The sequence below is a fragment of the Hordeum vulgare genome, unplaced genomic scaffold, assembly GCF_904849725.1.
Source record: "Hordeum vulgare subsp. vulgare unplaced genomic scaffold, MorexV3_pseudomolecules_assembly, whole genome shotgun sequence".
In the NCBI taxonomy this organism is placed as follows: domain Eukaryota; kingdom Viridiplantae; phylum Streptophyta; class Magnoliopsida; order Poales; family Poaceae; genus Hordeum; species Hordeum vulgare.
In genome coordinates, this window is record NW_025422486.1 from 872,501 (window position 1) to 877,500 (window position 5,000).

The window sequence follows — 5,000 nt, forward strand, 5'->3', positions numbered from 1 at the left end:
GTCTCCGTTCTCGAGGAATGTGGCAATGGACACGGGAGGGGCAAGCTAAAACATATCTCAAACGTCAAAAATAAGAGAACTAGTAAACGTCAAAAATAAGAAAACGATGTCATATAGATCACGGTCCCGTGTCATCCTTGTCACGTGGCGCAAAAATATATTTAAAAAGGGAAATGCAACACGCGGACTTCCCAGGAGGTTACCCATCCTAGTACTACTCTCGCCCAAGCACGCTTAACTTCGGAGTTCTGATGGGATCCGGTGCTTTAGTGCTGGTATGATCGCATCCGACATGCAACTATCTATTTGTTCCTTATGCTTGCCCCTACTACTACTGCTACTACTGCTACTACTGCTACTACTACTACTACTACTACTAGTCGTTGGGTGTCATGCGCGGTGGGAAAAGTCAGAGAGGTCGTGGCGGTGCTCGTGTTGTCGGGGTAGAAATGGAGCGGTGAAATTCTTGTGTTAAACTCGTCTCCGTTGACGAGGCAAATGTGGCAATGGACACGGGAGGGGCAAGCTAAAACATATCACAAACGTCAAAAATAAGAAAACTAGTAAACGTCAAAAATAAGAAAACGAGGTCATATAGATCACGGTCCCGCGTCATCCTTGTCACGTGGCGCAAAAATATATTTAAAAAGGGGAATGCAACACAAGGACTTCCCAGGAGGTCACCCATCCTAGTACTACTCTCGCCCAAGCACGCTTAACTTCGGAGTTCTAATGGGATCCGCTGCTTTAGTGCTGGTATGATCGCATCCGACATGCAACTATTTATTTGTTCCTTATGCTTGCCCCTACTACTACTGCTACTACTGCTACTACTACTACTAGTCGTTGGGTGTCATGCGCGGTGGGAAAAGTCAAAGAGGTCGTGGCGGTGCTCGTGTTGTCGGGGTAGAGAGGGAGCGGTGAAATTCTTGTGTTAAACTCGTCTCCGTTGTCGAGGCAAATGTGGCAATGGACACGGGAGGGGCAAGCTAAAACATATCACAAACGTCAAAAATAAGAAAACTAGTAAACGTCAAAAATAAGAAAACGAGGTCATATAGATCACGGTCCCGCGTCATCCTTGTCACGTGGCGCAAAAATATATTTAAAAAGGGGAATGCAACACAAGGACTTCCCAGGAGGTCACCCATCCTAGTACTACTCTCGCCCAAGCACGCTTAACTTCGGAGTTCTGATGGGATCCGCTGCTTTAGTGCTGGTATGATCGCATCCGACATGCAACTATTTATTTGTTCCTTATGCTTGCCCCTACTACTACTGCTACTACTGCTACTACTACTACTAGTCGTTGGGTGTCATGCGCGGTGGGAAAAGTCAAAGAGGTCGTGGCGGTGCTCGTGTTGTCGGGGTAGAGAGGGAGCGGTGAAATTCTTGTGTTAAACCTGTCTCCGTTGTCGAGGCAAATGTGGCAATGGACACGGGAGGGGCAAGCTAAAACATATCACAAACGTCAAAAATAAGAAAACTAGTAAACGTCAAAAATAAGAAAACGAGGTCATATAGATCACGGTCCCGCGTCATCCTTGTCACGTGGCGCAAAAATATTTTTAAAAAGGGGAATGCAACACGAGGACTTCCCAGGAGGTCACCCATCCTAGTACTACTCTCGCCCAAGCACGCTTAACTTCGGAGTTCTGATGGGATCCGGTGCTTTAGTGCTGGTATGATCGCATCCGACATGTAACTATCTATTTGTTCCTTATGCTTGCCCCTACTACTACTACTACTAGTACTACTACTACTACTATTACTACTACTACTACTACTATTACTACTACTACTACTACTAGTACTACTACTACTACTACTATTACTACTACTACTACTACTACTACTACTACTACTAGTCGTTGGGTGTCATGCGCGGTGGGAAAAGTCACAGAGGTCGTGGCGGTGCTCGTGTTGTCGGGGTAGAGAGGGAGCGGTGAAATTCTTGTGTTAAACTCGATTCCGTTCTCGAGGAATGTGGCAATGGACACGGCAGGGGCAAGCTAAAACATATCACAAACGTCAAAAATAAGAAAACTAGTAAACGTCAAAAATAAGAAAACGATGTCATATAGATCACGGTCCCGTGTCATCCTTGTCACGTGGCGCAAAAATATATTTAAAAAGTGAAATGCAACACGAGAACTTCCCAAGAGGTCACCCATCCTAGTACTACTCTCGCCCAAGCACGCTTAACTTCGGAGTTCTGATGGGATTCGGTGCTGTAGTGCTGGTATGATCGCATCCGACATGCAACTATCTATTTGTTCCTTATGCTTGCCCCTACTACTACTGCTACTACTGCTACTACTGCTACTACTACTACTACTACTACTACTAGTCGTTGGGTGTCATGCGCGGTGGGAAAAGTCAGAGAGGTCGTGGCGGTGCTCGTGTTGTCGGGGTAGAGAGGGAGCGGTGAAATTCTTGTGTTAAACTCGTCTCCGTTGTCGAGGCAAATGTGGCAATGGACACGGGAGGGGCAAGCTAAAACATATCACAAACGTCAAAAATAAGAAAACTAGTAAACGTCAAAAATAAGAAAACGAGGTCATATAGATCACGGTCCCGCGTCATCCTTGTCACGTGGCGCAAAAATATATTTAAAAAGGGGAATGCAACACAAGGACTTCCCAGGAGGTCACCCATCCTAGTACTACTCTCGCCCAAGCACGCTTAACTTCGGAGTTCTGATGGGATCCGCTGCTTTAGTGCTGGTATGATCGCATCCGACATGCAACTATCTATTTGTTCCTTATGCTTGCCCCTACTACTACTGCTACTACTGCTACTACTGCTACTACTACTACTAGTCGTTGGGTGTCATGCGCGGTGGGAAAAGTCAAAGAGGTCGTGGCGGTGCTCGTGTTGTCGGGGTAGAGAGGGAGCGGTGAAATTCTTGTGTTAAACTCGTCTCCGTTGTCGAGGCAAATGTGGCAATGGACACGGGAGGGGCAAGCTAAAACATATCACAAACGTCAAAAATAAGAAAACTAGTAAACGTCAAAAATAAGAAAACGAGGTCATATAGATCACGGTCCCGCGTCATCCTTGTCACGTGGCGCAAAAATATATTTAAAAAGGGGAATGCAACACGAGGACTTCCCAGGAGGTCACCCATCCTAGTACTACTCTCGCCCAAGCACGCTTAACTTCGGAGTTCTGATGGGATCTGGTGCTTTAGTGCTGGTATGATCGCATCCGACATGCAACTATCTATTTGTTCCTTATGCTTGCCCCTACTACTACTACTACTATTACTAGTACTACTACTACTACTACTATTACTACTACTACTACTACTACTACTACTAGTCGTTGGGTGTCATGCGCGGTGGGAAAAGTCACAGAGGTCGTGGCGGTGCTCGTGTTGTCGGGGTAGAGAGGGAGCGGTGAAATTCTTGTGTTAAACTCGTCTCCGTTCTCGAGGAATGTGGCAATGGACACGGGAGGGGCAAGCTAAAACATATCACAAACGTCAAAAATAAGAGAACTAGTAAACGTCAAAAATAAGAAAACGATGTCATATAGATCACGGTCCCGTGTCATCCTTGTCACGTGGCGCAAAAATATATTTAAAAAGGGAAATGCAACACGCGGACTTCCCAGGAGGTTACCCATCCTAGTACTACTCTCGCCCAAGCACGCTTAACTTCGGAGTTCTGATGGGATCCGGTGCTTTAGTGCTGGTATGATCGCATCCGACATGCAACTATCTATTTGTTCCTTATGCTTGCCCCTACTACTACTGCTACTACTGCTACTACTGCTACTACTACTACTACTACTAGTCGTTGGGTGTCATGCGCGGTGGGAAAAGTCAGAGAGGTCGTGGCGGTGCTCGTGTTGTCGGGGTAGAAATGGAGCGGTGAAATTCTTGTGTTAAACTCGTCTCCGTTGACGAGGCAAATGTGGCAATGGACACGGGAGGGGCAAGCTAAAACATATCACAAACGTCAAAAATAAGAAAACTAGTAAACGTCAAAAATAAGAAAACGAGGTCATATAGATCACGGTCCCGCGTCATCCTTGTCACGTGGCGCAAAAATATATTTAAAAAGGGGAATGCAACACGAGGACTTCCCAGGAGGTCACCCATCCTAGTACTACTCTCGCCCAAGCACGCTTAACTTCGGAGTTCTGATGGGATCCGGTGCTTTAGTGCTGGTATGATCGCATCCGACATGCAACTATCTATTTGTTCCTTATGCTTGCCCCTACTACTACTGCTACTACTGCTACTACTGCTACTACTACTACTACTACTACTAGTCGTTGGGTGTCATGCGCGGTGGGAAAAGTCAAAGAGGTCGTGGCGGTGCTCGTGTTGTCGGGGTAGAGAGGGAGCGGTGAAATTCTTGTGTTAAACTCGTCTCCGTTGTCGAGGCAAATGTGGCAATGGACACGGGAGGGGCAAGCTAAAACATATCACAAACGTCAAAAATAAGAAAACTAGTAAACGTCAAAAATAAGAAAACGAGGTCATATAGATCACGGTCCCGCGTCATCCTTGTCACGTGGCGCAAAAATATATTTAAAAAGGGGAATGCAACACGAGGACTTCGCAGGAGGTCACCCATCCTAGTACTACTCTCGCCCAAGCACGCTTAACTTCGGAGTTCTGATGGGATCCGATGCTTTAGTGCTGGTATGATCGCATCCGACATGCAACTATCTATTTGTTCCTTATGCTTGCCCCTACTACTACTACTACTACTACTACTAGTCGTTGGGTGTCATGCGCGGTGGGAAAAGTCACAGAGGTCGTGGCGGTGCTCGTGTTGTCGGGGTAGAGAGGGAGCGGTGAAATTCTTGTGTTAAACTCGTCACCGTTGTCGAGGCAAATGTGGCAATGGACACGGGAGGGGCAAGCTAAAACATATCACAAACGTCAAAAATAAGAAAACTAGTAAACGTCAAAAATAAGAAAACGAGGTCATATAGATCACGGTCCCGCGTCATCCTTGTTACGTGGCGCAAAAATATATTTA

The 5,000-nt window shown here is 46.2% G+C and overlaps 10 non-coding genes across 10 annotated transcripts; all 10 read right to left on the bottom strand.

The window, feature by feature from the left end:
* Positions 1-170: 170 nt before the first annotated feature.
* LOC123415450 lies at positions 171-289 on the bottom strand. Its single transcript, XR_006615169.1, has one exon. It is a non-coding gene; the product is annotated as a 5S ribosomal RNA (ribosomal RNA).
* Positions 290-651: 362 nt separating this feature from the next.
* LOC123415800 lies at positions 652-770 on the bottom strand. Its single transcript, XR_006615498.1, has one exon. It is a non-coding gene; the product is annotated as a 5S ribosomal RNA (ribosomal RNA).
* A 344-nt stretch (positions 771-1,114) lies between these two features.
* On the bottom strand, positions 1,115-1,233 carry LOC123415655. The gene has a single exon (XR_006615363.1). It is a non-coding gene; the product is annotated as a 5S ribosomal RNA (ribosomal RNA).
* A 344-nt stretch (positions 1,234-1,577) lies between these two features.
* Positions 1,578-1,696, bottom strand: LOC123416590. Its single transcript, XR_006616201.1, has one exon. It is a non-coding gene; the product is annotated as a 5S ribosomal RNA (ribosomal RNA).
* A 441-nt stretch (positions 1,697-2,137) lies between these two features.
* Positions 2,138-2,256, bottom strand: LOC123416063. Its single transcript, XR_006615746.1, has one exon. It is a non-coding gene; the product is annotated as a 5S ribosomal RNA (ribosomal RNA).
* A 365-nt stretch (positions 2,257-2,621) lies between these two features.
* On the bottom strand, positions 2,622-2,740 carry LOC123415656. Its single transcript, XR_006615364.1, has one exon. It is a non-coding gene; the product is annotated as a 5S ribosomal RNA (ribosomal RNA).
* Positions 2,741-3,093: 353 nt separating this feature from the next.
* Positions 3,094-3,212, bottom strand: LOC123416906. Its single transcript, XR_006616501.1, has one exon. It is a non-coding gene; the product is annotated as a 5S ribosomal RNA (ribosomal RNA).
* Positions 3,213-3,593: 381 nt separating this feature from the next.
* On the bottom strand, positions 3,594-3,712 carry LOC123415452. The gene has a single exon (XR_006615170.1). It is a non-coding gene; the product is annotated as a 5S ribosomal RNA (ribosomal RNA).
* Positions 3,713-4,071: 359 nt separating this feature from the next.
* Positions 4,072-4,190, bottom strand: LOC123416591. The gene has a single exon (XR_006616202.1). It is a non-coding gene; the product is annotated as a 5S ribosomal RNA (ribosomal RNA).
* A 362-nt stretch (positions 4,191-4,552) lies between these two features.
* LOC123415574 lies at positions 4,553-4,671 on the bottom strand. The gene has a single exon (XR_006615285.1). It is a non-coding gene; the product is annotated as a 5S ribosomal RNA (ribosomal RNA).
* Between the last annotated feature and the right edge of the window lie 329 nt (positions 4,672-5,000).